Here is a 16,781-nt window from a genome sequence, read left to right as displayed (position 1 = left end):
ATTGTCTGGCAGGAAGTGAGGAGGCTGTGAAGGTTCTGGACAGAAGCTTTACAGCGAAGCAGAGAAAGACAGAGCAGCTTTAGAGATAATCTTGCTTCCATATTCTAATAAAGCTCCTGGGTCAGGTGAAAGTGACTCTCTGTGTCTGTCACGTTGTGTCAGAGGCCAATTCATTTTAAAGAAGCATCATTAAGAGTAAAGGGAAAAGGCCAATGCAGCCCACACCAAGCCTGTCAGTTTGGTGGGCCATGGAACAGTCTGTGTTAAAGGAGCATGGCCAGTTTCCGAGCTGCAATGAAGTTCAACACAGTGTGCTCCATTGCATAGAAGAGGTGCCTGCAAAGATGGGAATGTTTCTAATTTATTTGCTTTTGCTGAGCAAAAAAATGAGATTAATGGTGACATCATTCTTCAAAAGTCTGAGCATTTCATCCCAACAGAGAATGTAACCCAGGAGTAGGTCTGCTTTTACCGAAGGCCTGGAGGAAGTGTAGAGGTCATTTGAACTTGCCTGCCAGTCTCATGAGATAAATTAGAGCTGATTAAAATCACCATTGATGCTAATACAATTTACAATGGTGTATCCTATTGCTTGCCCAGTTACCTCTCAGTGGTCCCACATCCAGCCTGTGACTTCCATGTCACGAGAGAGGAACTCTTCAAAGGTGAAAAGTCTGATCACCTATAGCAAACCTATTGTGGCCCTGCAAGTACAGTTGGGTTACATGTTGGCAAGGATACATGAGTAACACCGGAGCCCATAAAATGCCAGGAGTGAGCCCGGATGTCAGTGAGTGGTCCCAACAGAAAGCAGGACCTAAAATGCAAGGTAGAATCATGTTACCCTTGCAGAATTACCAGAAAGAGACAACCCAAAGAGTCTAATTTACACAGCTTCATCTGTCCACCTTGGGAATTGTGAACTAGACCACTGCAAAGAGAAGGGGCACATCAGTCACAATCATTGACTTTTTTTTCTTTCTTTCTAGATTTATAGAAATTCTGCTCCTCACTAGACCCACAACTCAATTGGTCATAAGAGCATAAGAATAGCAATACTGGGTCAGAACAACAGTCCATCTAGCCCAGTATCCTGTCTTCTGACAGTGGCCAGTGCCAGATGCTTCAGACGGTGAGAACAGAACAGGGCAATTTATCAAGTGATTCATCCCCAGTCATCCATTGCTTCTACCAGTCAGAGGTTTAGGGACACCCAGAGCATGGGGTTCTATCCATGACCATCTTGACTAATTGATAGACCTATCCTCCATGAACTTATCTAGTTCGTTTCTGAATCCAGTTATACTTTTAGCCTTTACAATATCCCTTGGCAATGAGTTCCACAGGTTGACTGTGTGCGTTATGTGAAGAGCTACTTCCTTATGTTTGCTTTAAATCTGCTGCCTATTAATTTAAATGGGTGACCCCTGGTTCATGTGTTATGTGAAAGTGAATAAGGAAGTGTTATTTACCCTTTCCCCACATCATTCATGATTTTATAGACCCCTATCATATCTGCCCCTCAGTTGTCTCTTTTCCAAGCTGATCAGTCCCAGTCTTTTTAATCTCTCTTCATATGGATGCTCTGTCATATGCCTAATCATTTTTGTTGCCCTTTTCTGTACTCTTTCGAATTCTAATATATCTTTTTTGAGATGGCGTGACCAGAACTGCATGCAGTATTCAAGGTGTGGACATACCACAGATTTATCCATTTCCTAATGTTTCCTAACATTGTTAGCTTTTTCTTTTGTGTGCTGCACATCTAGCAGATGTTTTCAGAGACCTATCCATGATGATTCCAGGATCTTTCCACGACTGGTAACAACTAATTTAGACTCCATTTTTTTATGCACTGCTGGGATTGTTTTCTAGTGTGCCTTACTTTGCAATTATCAACATTGAATTTCATCTGCGATTTTCTTGCCCAGTCACCCAGTTTTATGAGATCCCCTTGTAACTCGTTGCAGGCTGTTTAAGATTTAACTATCTTGAATAATTTTGTGTAGTCTGCAAACTTTGCCACCTCACTGTTTACCCTTTTTTCTACACCATTTGAGTATGTTGAACAGCACTGATCCCAGTACAGATCCTTGGAGGACCCCACTATTTACCTTTCAATTGTGCAAATTGACCGTTTATTCCTAACCTTTGTTTCCTATCTTTTAACCTGTTAATGATCCTTCCCTCTTATCCCATGACTGCCTACTCTGCTTAAGAGCCTTTGGTGACGGACCTCATCAAAGACTTTCTCAAAGTCCAAATACACTATATCCAGTGGATCACCCTCATCTACATGTTTGCTGACACCCTAAAAATTGGAATAGATTAGTGAGGCATGATTTCCCTTTGCAAAAGCTGTGTTGACTCTTCCCCAACATAACGTGTTCACCTATGTGACTGATCCTATTCTTTACTACAGTTTGAACTAATTTGACTGGTACAGCAGTTAGGCTTACTGGCCTGTAATTGCCAGGATCACCTCTGGAGTATTTTTTTTTTTTTTTAAATCAGTATCGCTATCTGCCAGGCATGTGGTAAAGAGGCTGATTTAAGTGACAGGTTACATACCACGGTTAGTTGTTCTGCAACTTCATATGAGTTCCTTCAGAACTGTTGAGTGAATGCCAGCTGGTCCTGGTGATTTATTACGGTTTGATTTATCAGTTTGCTCCAAAACCTCCTCTGACACATCAATCTGGGATAGTTCCTCAGGCTAGGTCTACACTACCCGCCTGAATCGGCGGGTAGAAATCGATCTCTTGGGGATCGACTTATCGCGTCTCGTCAGGACGCGACAATCGATCCCCGAATCGACACGCTTACTCCACCAGCGGAGGTGGGAGTAAGCGCCATCGACTGGGAGCCGCGGCAGTCGATTTTGCCGCCGTCCTCACAACAGGGTAAGTCGGATCTGATACGTCGAATTCAGCTACGCTATTCGCGTAGCTGAATTTGCGTATCTTAAATCGACCCCCCCCCCCCCCGTAGTGTAGATGTAGCCTCAGATTTGTCACCTAAAAAGAATGGCCCAGGTATGAGTCTCCCTCACACCCTTTGCAATGAAGACCAATGCAAAGAATTCATTTAGCTTCTCTGCAACAGCCTTGTCTTCCTTGAGTGCTCCTTTAGCACCTCAATTGTCCAGTGGCCCCACTGCATGTTAGACAGGCTTCCTGCTTCTGATGTACTTAACAAAAATGTTGCTGTTAGTTTGTATCTTACTAGTTGCTCTTCAAATTCTTTTTTGGCCTTCCTAATTATATTTGACTTGCCAATGTTTATGCTCCTTTTTATTTTTCCTCAGTAGGATTTGACTTCTAATTTTTCAAGGGTGTCTTTTTGTCTCTAACCATCTCTTTGCTCTGTTTAGCCCTGGTGGCATTTTTTGGCCCTCTTGCTTTTTTATTTATTTATTTATTTATTAAATTGGGAGTATACAGTTAGTCTGAGACTCTATTGTGGTGTTTTTAAATAGTTTTCATACAGCTTGCAGCCATTTCACTCTTGTGACTGTTCCTTTTAATTTCCACTTTAACTTGCTTCCTTGTTTTTGTGTAGTTCCCCCTTTAAAGTAAAATGCTACTGTGGTGGGTTTCTTTGATATTTCCCCTCTACAAGGATGTTATATTTAATTACATTATGGACGCTATTAGCAAGCACTTAAGCTATAGTCACCTCTTGGACTACAACTAAATCAAGAATGGCCTGTACCCGTGTGTGTTTCACAACTAGCTGCTCCAAAAAGCAGTTATTAATGGTGTCTAGAAATTTTCTTTGTATCTTGTCCTGAGGTGACATGTTCCCAGTCAATATGGGGAGTTAAAACCCTCATTATTGGGTTTTATGTTTTTGTAGTCTCTCTACACTTCCTAGGCATTTCACCATCACCATGCTGGTAAGGTGGTTGATAGTATATTCCTACTGCAATACTCTCGTTATTCAAGCATGGAATTTCTATCCATAGAGGTTCTTGGGTACTGTTTAGATTTATTTAAGATTTTTATTATATTTGACTCTGCTTTCTTTCAAAAATAGTGCCACTCCCCCATCAGTGCGACCTACTCTCAGTCCTATATATTTTGTAACATGGTATTACCGTGTCCCATTGTTTATCCTCATTCCACCAAGTTTCTGTGATGCCTATTGTAGCAATATCTTCATTTTAATACCAGGCACTTCAGTTCATCCATCTTAGTATTTAGACTTCTTGCATTTGTATACAAGCACTTATAAAAATTGTCAATATTTAGTTGAAGGGAACTCATTTTTGTTTGATTGTTGCCTCACTTCCTACTGCACTTTATCAACTTCTATCCTCTCCTTTTTACTAGGATATACAGTATTCCCTTTAATAAATCCTCCAGGGATGTGTCCAAACCATGTGCTTCCTCCGTACCTGTCCACTTTCCTCCAGCCCTTAGTTTAAAAACCCCTTTGCTGGCATGTACAATTAAAAGGTTGTACTCTGGTTCCATTTTGGTTTAGGCCGAGCCCATGCTTCCTGTATAGCTCCTCCTTTCCCAAAAGATTCCCCACTTCCTAATAAACCTAAATCCCTCCTCTGAACACCATCTCATCCAAGCATTGAGATCCTGCAGTTCTGCCTGTTTCACTGGCCCTGCATGTAGAACTAGAAGCATCAGAGAATACAACCAGAAGTCATAGACAAGTTAAAAGGCCTCTTTTCTGATTTTGGCATTCTGGGAGAAATAGTCACTTCATAAAGTGAGGCAGAACATATCTAACAAATCATCGGAAACTGGAAAAATTAGAGTCACAAGCTGTCTTTAGGAATCTAACTTCCTAACCAGTCTTGTTTTCTTTCTTGAGTGGTCACCTTCCTTTCTCCTTTATTTACACAGTTGTAGAAATAAAAGATATTGTAAAACAGGAGGAAGTGATTCATCACTTCATAGTGAACATCAGTGTGTGATCTACAATAGCGATGGGCAAAATTATAGATTATGCTTTTGAAAGTGAGGATTGATTGGAAGGGAATATAAAATAGAAATAGCCTCAGTCACTCAGGTTCTTTCACTGTATTTATCATTAAAATTTCAATTTAAAGCAGAAAGAAATTGGATTTAAGACGTTTTCCTGTCCTAGCAAATGCCAGCTCCATTAAGCACCCTGTTGTGTACTCAAAACATACATTAATAGAGATACAGATAGGCGTTGCTGCTGGATAAGAAAGGGACTATCTGTCTTGACCGGCTGTCAGCCTCCAAGTGGCCTTTCAGCACATAGAATCATAGAATATCAGGGTTGGAAGGGACCTCAGGAGGTCATCTGGTCCAACCCCCTGCTCAAAGCAGGACCAATCCCCAACTAAATCATCCCAGCCAGGGCTCTGTCAAGCCGGACCTTAAAAACTTCTAAAGAAGGGGATTCCACCACCTCCCTAGGTAACCCATTCCAGTGCTTCACCACCCTCCTAGTGAAAAAGCTTTTCCTAATATCCAACCTAAACCTCCCCAACTGCAACTTGAGACCATTACTCCTTGTTCTGTCATCAGGTACCACTGAGAACAGTCTAGATCCATCCTCTTTGGAACCCCCTTTCAGGTAATTGAAAACAGCTATCAAATCCCCCCTCATTCTTCTCTTCTGCAGACTAAACAATCCCAGTTCCCTCAGCCTCTCCTCATAAGTCATATGCTCCAGCCCCCTAATCATTTTTGTTGCCCTCCGCTGGACTCTTTTTCCAATTTTTCCACATCCTTCTTGTAGTGTGGGGCCCAAAACTGGACACAGTACTCCAGATGAGGCCTCACCAATGTCGAATAGAGGGGAATGATCACATCCCTCAATCTGCTGGCAATGCCCCTACTTATACAGCCCAAAATGCCGTTAGCCTTCTTGGCAACAAGGGCACACTGACTCATATCCAGCTTCTCGTCCACTGTAACCCCTAGGTCCTTTTCTGCAGAACTGCTGCCTCGCCACTCGGTCCCTAGTCTGTAGCAGTGCATGGGATCTTCCGTCCTAAGTGCAGGATTCTTCCGTCCTAAGTGCAGGACTCTGCACTTGTCCTTGTTGAACCTCATCAGATTTCTTTTTGCCCAATCCTCTAATTTGTCTAGGTCCCTCTGTATCCTATCCCTACCTTCCAGCGTATCTACCACTCCTCCCAGTTTTAGTGTCATCTGCAAACTTGCTGAGGGTGCAGTCCACGCCATCCTCCAGATCATTAATGAAGATATTGAGCAAAACCAGTCCCAGGACCAACTCCTGGGGCACTCCGCTTGATACCGGCTGCCAACTAGACATGGAGCCATTGATCACTACCCGTTGAGCCCGATGATCTAGCCATCTTTCTATCCAACTTATAGTCCATTCATCCAGCCCATACTTCTTTAACTTGTTGGCAAGAATACTGTGGGAGACCGTATCAAAAGCTTTGCTAAAGTCAAGGAATAACACGTCCACTGCTTTCCCCTCATCCACAGAGCCAGTTATCTTGTCATAGAAGGCAATTAGGTTAGTCAGGCATGACTTGCCCTTGGTGAATCCATGCTGACTGTTCCTGATCACTTTCCTCTCCTCTAAGTGCTTCAAAATGGATTCCTTGAGGACCTGCTCCATGATTTTTCCAGGGACTCAGGTGAGGCTGACTGGCCTGTAGTTCCCCAGATCCTCCTCCTTCCCTTTTTTAAAGATGGGCACTACATTTAGTCTTTTTCCAGTCATCTGGGACCTCCCCTGATCGCCATGAGTTTTCAGAGATAATGGCCAATGGCTCTGCAATCACATCAGCCAACTCCTTTAGCACCCTCGGATGCAGTGCATCCGGCCCCATGGACTTGTGCTCATCCAGCTTTTCTAAATAGTCCTGAACCACTTCTTTCTCCACAGAGGGCTGGTCACCTCCTCCCCATGCTGTGCTGCCCAGTGCAGTAGTCTGGAGCTGACCTCGTTCATGAAGACAGAGGCAAAAAAAGCATTGAGTACATTAGCTTTTTCCACATCCTCTGTCACTAGGTTGCCTCCCTCCTTCAGGAAGGGTCCCACACTTTCCTTGACTTTTTTTTTTTTTTTTCTTGTTGCCAACATCCCTGAAGAAACCCACCCTTCTTGTTACTCTTAACATCTCTTGCTAGCTGCAACTCCAAGTGTGATTTGGCCTTCCTGATTTCACTCCTGCATGCCTGAGCAATATTTTTATACTCCTCCCTGGTCATTTGTCCAATCTTCCACTTCTTGTAAGCGTCTTTTTTGTATTTAAGATCAGCGAGGATTTCACTGTTAAGCCAAGCTGGTCGCCTGCCATATTTACTATTCTTTCTACACATCAGGATAGTTTGTTCCTGCAATCTCAATAAGGATTCTTTAAAATACAGCCAGCCCTCACTATTAAGGGCCCAAAAGCAAGCTATTCCGCTGGTTAGGAAGCTAGAAAATGTGGCAAAAGACCACCTTGGCTTTACCACGAGATCTTGCCTGATCTAAAAAATAAAAAGGAGTCATATAAAAAATGGAAACTAGGACAGATTACGAAGGATGAATATAGGCAAACAACACAGGAATGCAGGGGCAAGATTAGAAAGGCAAAGGCACAAAATGAGCTCAAACTACCTACGGGAATAAAGGGAAACAAGAAGACTTTTTATCAATACATTAGAAGCAAGAGGAAGACCAAAGACAGGGTAGGCCCACTGCTCAGTGAAGAGGGAGAAACAGTAACAGGAAACTTGGAAATGGCAGAGATGCTTAATGACTTGTTTGTTGCGGTCTTCACCGAGAAGTCTGAAGGAATGCCTAACATAGTGAATGCTAATGGGAAGGAGGTAGGTTTAGCAGATAAAATATTAAAAGAACAAGTTAAAAATCACTTAGAAAAGTTAGATGCCTGCAAGTCACCAGGGCCTGATGAAATGTATCCTAGAATACTCAAGGAGCTAATAGAGGAGGTATCTGAGCCTCTAGCTATTTTTTTCTTTGGAAAATCATGGGAGACGGGAGAGATTCCAGAAGACTGGAAAAGGGCAAGTATAGTGCCCATCTATAAAAAGGGAAATAAAAACAACCCAGGAAACTACAGACCAGTTAGTTTAACTTCTGTGCCAGGGAAGATAATGGAGCAAGTAATTAAGGAAATCATCTGCAAACACTTGAAAGGTGGTAAGGTGATAGGGAATAGCCAGCATGGATTTGTAAAGAACAAATTGTGTCAAACCAATCTGATAGCTTTCTTTGATAGGATAACGAGTCTTGTGGATAAGGGAGAAGCGGTGGATGTGGTATACCTAGACTTTAGTAAGGCATTTGATATGGTCTTGCATGATATTCTTATCGATAAACTAGGCAAATACAATTTAGATGGGGCTACTATAAGGTGGGTGCATAACTGGCTGGATAACCGTACTCAGAGAGTTGTTATTAATGGTTCCCAATCCTGCTGGAAAGGCATAACGAGTGGGGTTCCGCAGGGGTCTGTTTTGGGACCAGCTCTGTTCAATATCTTCATTAACGACTTAGATATTGGCATAGAAAGTACGCTTATTAAGTTTGCAGATGATACCAAACTGGGAGGGATTGCAACTGCTTTGGAGGACAGAGTCGTAATTCAAAATGATCTGGACAAATTGGAGAAATGGTCTGAGGTAAACAGGATGAAGTTTAACAAAGACAAATGCAAAGTGCTCCACTTAGGAAGGAAAAATCAGTTTCACACATACAGAATGGGAAGAGACTGTCTAGGAAGGAGTACGGCAGAAAGGGATCTAGGGGTTATAGTGGACCACAAGCTAAATATGAGTCAACAGTGTGATGCTGTTGCAAAAAAAGCAAACATGATTCTGGGATGTATTAACAGGTGTGTTGTGAGCAAGACACGAGAAGTCATTCTTCCGCTCTACTCTGCACTGGTTAGGCCTCAACTGGAGTATTGTGTCCAGTTCTGGGCACCGCATTTCAAGAAAGATGTGGAGAAATTGGAGAGGGCCCAGAGAAGAGCAACAAGAATGATTAAAGGTCTTGAGAACATGACCTATGAAGGAAGGCTGAAAGAATTGGGTTTGTTTAGTTTGGAAAAGAGAAGACTGAGAGGGGACATGATAGCAGTTTTCAGGTATCTAAAAGGGTGTCATAAGGAGAAGGGAGAAAACTTGTTCACCTTAGCCTCTAAGGATAGAACAAGAAGCAATGGGCTTAAACTGCAGCAAGGAAGGTTTAGGTTGGACATTAGGAAAAAGTTCCTAACTGTCAGGGTGGTTAAACACTGGAATAAATTGCCTAGGGAGGTTGTGGAATCTCCATCTCTGGAGATATTTAAGAGTAGGTTAGATAAATGTCTATCAGGGATGGTCTAGACAGTATTTGGTCCTGCCATGAGGGCAGGGGACTGGACTCAATGACCTCTCGAGGTCCCTTCCAGTCCTAGAATCTATGAATCTCCTGGACTCCTTTCCCCCCTCATGTTATTCTCCCAGGGGATCCTGCCCATCAGTTCCCTGAGGGAGTCAGTCTGCTTTTCTGAAGTCCAGGGTCCGTATTCTGCTGCTCTCCTTTCTTCCTTGTGTCAGGATCCTGAACTCTACTATCTCATGGTCACTGCCTCCCAGGTTCCCATCCACGTTTGCTTCCCCTACTAATTCTTCCCAGTTTGAGCAGCAGGTCAAGAAGAGCTCTGCCCCTAGTTGGTTCCTCCAGCACTTGCACCAGGAAATTGTCCCCTACACTTTCCAAAAACTTCCAGACCAATCTATTTACATGCCTCAAGGATCTCTGATAAAGAAACTTCATCCCATTTAAATATAAGCTACTGGTATTCACTTTCAAGGCTCTTCATGGCCCATCACCACTCACAGTCCACTGTTGCAAAAAAGGCAAATGTCATTCTGGATGTATTAACAGGAGTGTTATATGTAAGACATGGAAGGTAATTGTTCCTTTCTCTTTGGCACTGGAGTGCTGTGTCCAGTTTTGAGAATCGCATTTTAAGAAAGATGTGAACAAATTGGAGAGAATCCGGAGGAGAACAACAAAAATTATAAGAGGCTTAGAAAACATGACCTATGGGAAAAAGTGGAAAGAATTGGGCATGCTTGGTCTACAGAAGAAGACTGAGGAGACACTATACAAATCTTATGTTATATGGTTGTTGTTAAGAGAACAGTGATCAATCTCCAAGATCAAAGATAGGCTGAGAAGAAACTGGCTTTACAGCAAGGAAGATTTAGGTTAACTATTATCCTTTCTAACTAAGGATAATTAAGCACTTGAACAGCTGTCCTAGAGAGGCTGTGGAATCCCTATCATTTGGTGGTTTTAAAGAACAGGTTAGATAAACACCTGTCGGGGATGGGTCTAGATCCATACAGTCTCCGGCTGTAGAATCTTGCCTGTATGCTCGGGGTTCTGCTGATCGCCATATTTGGGGTCGGGAAGGAATTTTCCTCCAGGGTAGATTGGCAGAGGCCCTGGAGGTTTTTCGCCTTCCTCCGCAGCATAGGGCAGGGGTCGCAGGCTGGAAGATTCTGTTGTGGGTGGGTCAGCTTTTGTGGCCTGCATCATGCGGGAGGTCAGACTAGATGACCATATTGGTCCCTTCTGACCTTAAAGTCTATGAGTCTATGAGTCTAGATATACTTAGTCCTTTTTCAGCACAGGGGAATGGACTAGATGACCTCTTGAGGTCCCTTCCAGCCCTACATTTCTATGATCGTCTCTCTTGCTATCAAGATGTCAATTCCCACCTCCAATTGCCCCATGGTGCCAGCCTCAATTAGCCACTTGTTAAATTTCCAAACAGTCATCTTTGTGCTTTCTCCTATGTTGTCCCTCATAATTTGAAGTAGCTCCTCAGAAACATCTACAAAGCTACCTCATTATACTTCAAATCGCTCTTTAAAACTCCTTTACTGTAAGCCTACAAAAAACTTGACAATAGTTACGCAATGGGTGCATTGAGGCTACTGCCCAATATTGTCTCTCGGTTTTCTAGCACTTCCACGTCAGTCTGTTTTTATTCACCTTTTGTCTTTTACTGTAACCTCTTTGGGACCGGGACTGCCTAGTTCTGTGTTTGCACAGTACTTAGTACAATGGGCCTCTTGTCCATTACTAAAAAGAACAGGAGTACTTGTGGCACCTTAGAGACTAACAAATTTATTTGAGCATAAGCTTTCGTGGGCTAAAACCCACTTCATCGGATGCATGCAATGGAAAATACAGTAGGAAGATATAGATAGATAGATAGATAGATACAGAGAACATGAAACAATGGGTGTTACCATACACACTATAACGAGAGTGGTTAAGGTGTTAAGAAAAAACTTTTTTTCTCTCCTGCTGGTAATAGCTCACCTTAACAGATCACTCTCATTATAGTGTGTATGGTAACATCTATTGTTTCATGTTCTGTGTGTGTATCTTCCTACTGTATTTTCCACTGCATGCATCCGATGAAGTGGGTTTTAGCCCACGAAAGCTTATGCTCAAATAAATTTTAGTCTCTAAGGTGCCACAAGTACTCCTCTTCTTTTTGCTGATACAGACTAACACGGCTGCTACTCTGAAACTTGTCCATTACTGCAACTCCTAGGTACTGGTACTACTAATCCATTAATTTGTGTAGCCATAAACTATCTTGAGTCTTATGAGAGATCTTAACACTATATAAGTAAACAAACACACTGGTCAGTACCAGAGAAGAAGAGGAATAATTTTTCACAAAGAATACTTGTTCTGGGAAAAAGAATAGTGGGCTAAAGGTGAAACCGGATAAATGTCATTTAGATACTAGAATAATAATGTGTTGCTCTTCTGTGTCACCTTCCATCTGAGGCCCCCAAAGCCCTTCACAAATATTACTTAAGCCCCATAACCCTCATGTGAGGCAGAGAAATAAGTATTATCCCTATTTTATAGATGGGAAACAGAGACACCACGTGGATGATCAGGGAGTGCAGTAGTCTGATAGCAGAGGGATCATGGTGCAGTGAGGGCCTTCATGGAGAAGTTAAATAAGTTTATGGGGAAGAAAGATCTTTCATGCCTGATGCAGAAGGCTGAAGTAGATTTGTGAAGTCTCTAGCAACCCTATTATCTAGAATATCCTTGCACATTCAGGGTATGGGAGGGGGCTCTGGGCTGGGGTAGGGGGTTGGGGTGAAGGGGAGTGAGGGGTTTGGGGTACAGGAGAGGGATCTGGGTTTGGGGGGGGGGGCTCAGGGCTGAGCCAGGGGGGTGGGGCAGCTCCCAGTCAGTGGCACAGCAGGGCTAAGGCAGGTTCCCTGCCTGTCCTGGCTCCATGCTGCACCCCAGAAGCAGCCAGCAGGTCCGGCTCCTAGGCGAGGGGGCCAGGAGGCTCTGCGCGCTGCTCTCGCCTACAGGTACCACCCCCGGGTCCCATTGGCTGTGGTTCCCGGCCAATAGGAGTGTGGAGCCGGTGCTCAGGGTGGGAGCAGCATGCGAAGCCCGGTGCAAATTCGGACCCCTGGCAACCTTAGTCTGCTCCATCACTGCGACTGAGACAGTAATGAAACCCTTCCAGTACCAACTATGCATATTGGTTTACAACATGCAGGCTAAAGAAAGGGGACTGCTGTGTAAAGCTAATGTTGGAGCACAGCTGTCCAACTCTCAAGGGCTAGTGTGAGCAAAGGCCTGTCACTCTCCTGGCCTCCAGAGATAACTAGACCAAGAATCATCTGATCTATGTCTACCCTGCAAAAGGCCCATTAGCCTCGTTCTCCATTTGCTCTTGTTGCGGGAAAGGCAGGCTCCCCCAGTAGTGGGAGTGCAGAGCAGTATGGATATTTTTAGAGGGGGAAGTTGTTGCTCTGCAGAATGGCAGAAGCACCACTTCCCTTTCAGCCACTGATGCCTCATTTCACAGTAAGTGTATTTTCTCAAAACCTAGAACAGCTGACTCTTCAGTTTGGTACCAGCCTTCCAGAGTCTCAGGCTGCTGCAGGAATTCCCAGTGGTGCCTGCCTCTTTCCCTGCTCTTGATACTGATCACAGCCTCAAAGAACTATTACACCTCTACCCCGATATAACGCAACCCGATATAACACGAATTCGGATATAATGCGGTAAAGCAGTGCTCCGGGGTGGGGGGCTGCGCACTCCGGCGGATCAAAGCAAGTTTGATATAACACGGTTTCACCTATAACGCGGTAAGATTTTTTGGCTCCCGAGGACAGCATTATATCGGGGTAGAGGTGTATTTCCTAACAGATCACTTCTCCCTTTGGCTGCAATACAGTTTGCAGAGTTGGCCCAAGCACTCCAGCTGCACAGGGTCTCAGTTCTCAGTCCATGTTCATCTTGTAAGTATCACTGGGAACGGAATCTGTTCTCCACATAAGGATATATGAATCTCAGGGGTAGTAACTCAAAATCCACTGTTTGCACTGCAGAGTCTGATTCAAATTAGACCAAATAAACTAGTCTGAAGCTCTCTCAAGTCCTGCTACTCTCCTCTGTGAAAGCTTCTCTACTTTCTGTAACCTAGACATCTCCTCACACATCCTCCTCCTATTATTAACAGAAAAAGCAGCTCAAGCTGCCACTTGTGAGAGGGAAGACTGAGCTGAAGTTCAGAGAAGTGAGAAACAGAACTGTCCTTAGGATTTTGGGGGCCCTACACAATAGTATTAAACTGGTGCCCCTATGCTTCACTGAAGGTGGGCTCCAGCCAGCACTTCTGACCCCAGTGTGTGGAGGGGGCACAGCCACCACCCCCACTCGTGGACCCCCCAGAACTCCTCCCCCCCCTTACTGACACACACCGAGCTTGTACATAGCAGATGCTGCGGCAGTGGCTCAAGGCGGGCTTTGTGCTGTCACATGGGGGCTGCATCTTGCCAGAGCCCATGGCCCTCCTCCAGCCCCTAGCCACTCCTGGCTCACCACGAGCATTTTGACAGGAAGTACCAAGCAGTAATAACAATAATAATACAAGTGTGTGTGTTTGTGTGTGTGTGAGAGCCAGTGTGTGTGTGTGTGTGTGTGTGTGTATGTGTGTGTGAGACACTGCATTGGGGGACTGTGACTTGTGAGAGGCAGAGTGTATGTGGGTGTGAGAGCCAGGGTGTGTGTGAGAGACTGTGTGTGTGTGTGTGTGTGTGTGTGTTAGGGAAGTGTGAGAGACATGAACGCACTGTCACTTTAAGTCCCTCCCTCCTTCCCCCGCAAGGCCTGGCTCCCCCCGCCGACTCACATGGAAGTTTCGCTCCTCCTGTCCTGGCCCCAACCCGGCCCCTGCCAGAGACCGAGTGGCGCAGGCAGGCCGGGTCCAGGGAGGGACTCCGCTCTGGGCGGCGGTGGGCCGGGCCGCTGTGCTGCCAGTGACCGGCCACGCCACTCTGGGCTCGCTGGGGCGGCAGAGCCTGAGGCTGGAGTCCTCAGCTGGTCTGCTGAGGAGCAGTGAGGGAGGGGGTAGGGTCAGGGAGAAGCCCGCCGGCCCAGGATGCGGGAGGGGCCTGAGAAGAGAGGATTCCAGCCGCGGCCCGCAAGGGGAATGGTGCCCCAAATTTTCGGGTGCCCTATGCAGCCGTGTATGTTGCGTATGCCTAAGGATGGCCTTGGTGATAAAGGTAGCAAGAATAAGCTATCTGCTCAAACTCTGCGTGCCTGTAGGACGTGCGTTTTACAACACAATGCTTCACAGATTTATTGGAAAAGTCAGAACCAAACTGTTTTACAGACACAAGACCATTTCCTATAATCTCCTCCGTATTTCTCACATTCTCCACCTACTTTCATGTCAGGTTTCAGAGTAGCAGCCGTGTTAGTCTGTATCCGCAAAAATAACAGGAGTACTTGTGGCACCTTAGAGACTAACAAATTTATTAGAGCATAAGCTTTCGTGGGCTACAACCCACTTCTTCGGATGCATATAGAGTGAACCACTACTACTTTCATGTGTGCATCACCCCAAGTAAAAGCACTAAAGCAAACCATACATAACTGATAGGAAACAGAGGACTGGCAAAGTCAAACTTTCTCAGCAGGGGTGAGATACCTGATAAGAGTATAATATAGCAAAAAAAAAAAAAAAAAAATTGATTAGACAAAATTTTACTCCAGTTCCAGGAAGGTGACACCCCTTTTAAGATACCGTTAGGTCCCAAGCCTCTGGGGAGAGGCCATGATGACAGATATGGGTGTAATACAGAGAAATATTGAACAGTTCTGCAGAAATTCAAAAAGCAGGCAACTTGGTCAAAATATAGGTAACACAGCTAATGTGCAGTACCCAGAGTAATGTCAATACTACATCATAATACTTTGCCCTTTTCTGAGGTGTTCAAAGTGCTTTATGAACGTTAATGAACTTAGACTCACAACCCCCCATGAGATCTTACCTATCAAGGTACCTACATGGCTCCCAGTACCAGTGGTCAGTATAATTATCACAGTTTTGCAAATTGGAAAGCTGAGGCACAGAGAGAGGTGACATGAGACGTTCAAGGCATCACAGAGTCAGCTGCAGATATTGTAATAGAACCCAGGAGTCCTAACTCCCCACCTCCTGCTGCAACCACTAAACTCCCTCTCTTTCTGAAACTATTTGGGTCAGGCTTTCAGTTGCATGGAATGACGCTGGGTTGCTGGCTAATGTTGAATCAAATACTTGTGACAGACTTGGCATTTCCAGCCTGTTTCCCATCAGGCAGAACTGCTCCTCTCTAGTAAAAGCATCACACACACACACACCTCACCCTCAAATCACAACAATCAGCAATACTAGTATGTTATACCACAAACAGCATTTTTTTCACCCTAAAGATCTCTTCATACTATTAATGGTCAAAAAGTCCCTATAGGCTCAAAATGCTGCTGAAATCTTTAATGGTGGAAATTGAGCACGTGTGCAATCGCCTGTTAGCAAAATAAAAATAAAGGTAATTGTTCCATTCTTTTCTCTCTCTCTCCAATTAGCACAGCTTTGTCTCCCTGAATGGGAAGTCACCTGGAGTGTTGCGTTTGGTAAACAAAGCTGGCTCTTTTTTTTTTAGTTAGAAAAAAGCATGTGAAACCTTGAACTGGTTATTTCTGCACTATTGAAAATTGGAAAATGCAGTGGGGCCTGAGGATGTTTATTGTTGAGGAAGAGACTCTTAAAAATAGGGGTTATAACAAAAATGGTTTAAAGAACCTCAACCTAGAAGAGTGGCACTGTGTACTGCAGGAGACACATCCACATTCTCAGAGAGAACACTGGAGCCTGTGACTCCTGACAATGGAGGCTCTGCATTCTTTTCTCTTACAAGAGTCTAGCTTCCACTGCAAACTAACCCACAGCTGCATCTGGAGGAAAGAAAGAGCTGTAGTAAAGCGCATGGAACAGGCCAGGTCTTCATGAAAAGGCAAAGACACAGGAACGTTAATTTACCATTGATCTATCACAGCCTGCTAGGCATTTCAGACTGACACAAGAGATGGCCCCTATCCCATAGAACTTACATTATAAACCCTTCACAAAGTTATTTCAAATGCCATCACATACCACTTGGTTCAGGATCTCCCATGACTGGGTCTTCTGTGTTTTGGTCTGAAAGCATCAGGGTTCCAGTTTACACAGCTCTGAATCGCAGCCAAGTTGAATAAAACACAAATCCTTGACCAATTCTGATGTTATCGGGTTATCCAGAGAGTCCATATGAGTTGCATGCTAAGGGAATTGACAGAGAAGCCCTGGTCTAAGTGCAGCCGCTTTAACCAATCTACTTCCTGCAGACACATTTCCGTGTAAGGAAACTGTGCGCAGTGTACATTTGTTTGATCGTGCAGTTTGCATACATTCAGATCTGTCTGTGAACAAC

The 16,781-nt window shown here is 44.3% G+C and overlaps 1 protein-coding gene across 1 annotated transcript in view; it reads right to left on the bottom strand.

Moving 5' to 3' along the window:
* Positions 1-16,781, bottom strand: part of GMIP (GEM interacting protein) — a 54,254-nt gene that overhangs the window by 24,128 nt on the left and 13,345 nt on the right. The window lies entirely within an intron of this gene.

Source organism: Emys orbicularis, chromosome 19 (assembly GCF_028017835.1).
Source record: "Emys orbicularis isolate rEmyOrb1 chromosome 19, rEmyOrb1.hap1, whole genome shotgun sequence".
In the NCBI taxonomy this organism is placed as follows: domain Eukaryota; kingdom Metazoa; phylum Chordata; order Testudines; family Emydidae; genus Emys; species Emys orbicularis.
Note: the sequence above shows the minus strand (reverse complement) of the source record. Positions and strands in the feature narration are given on the sequence as shown.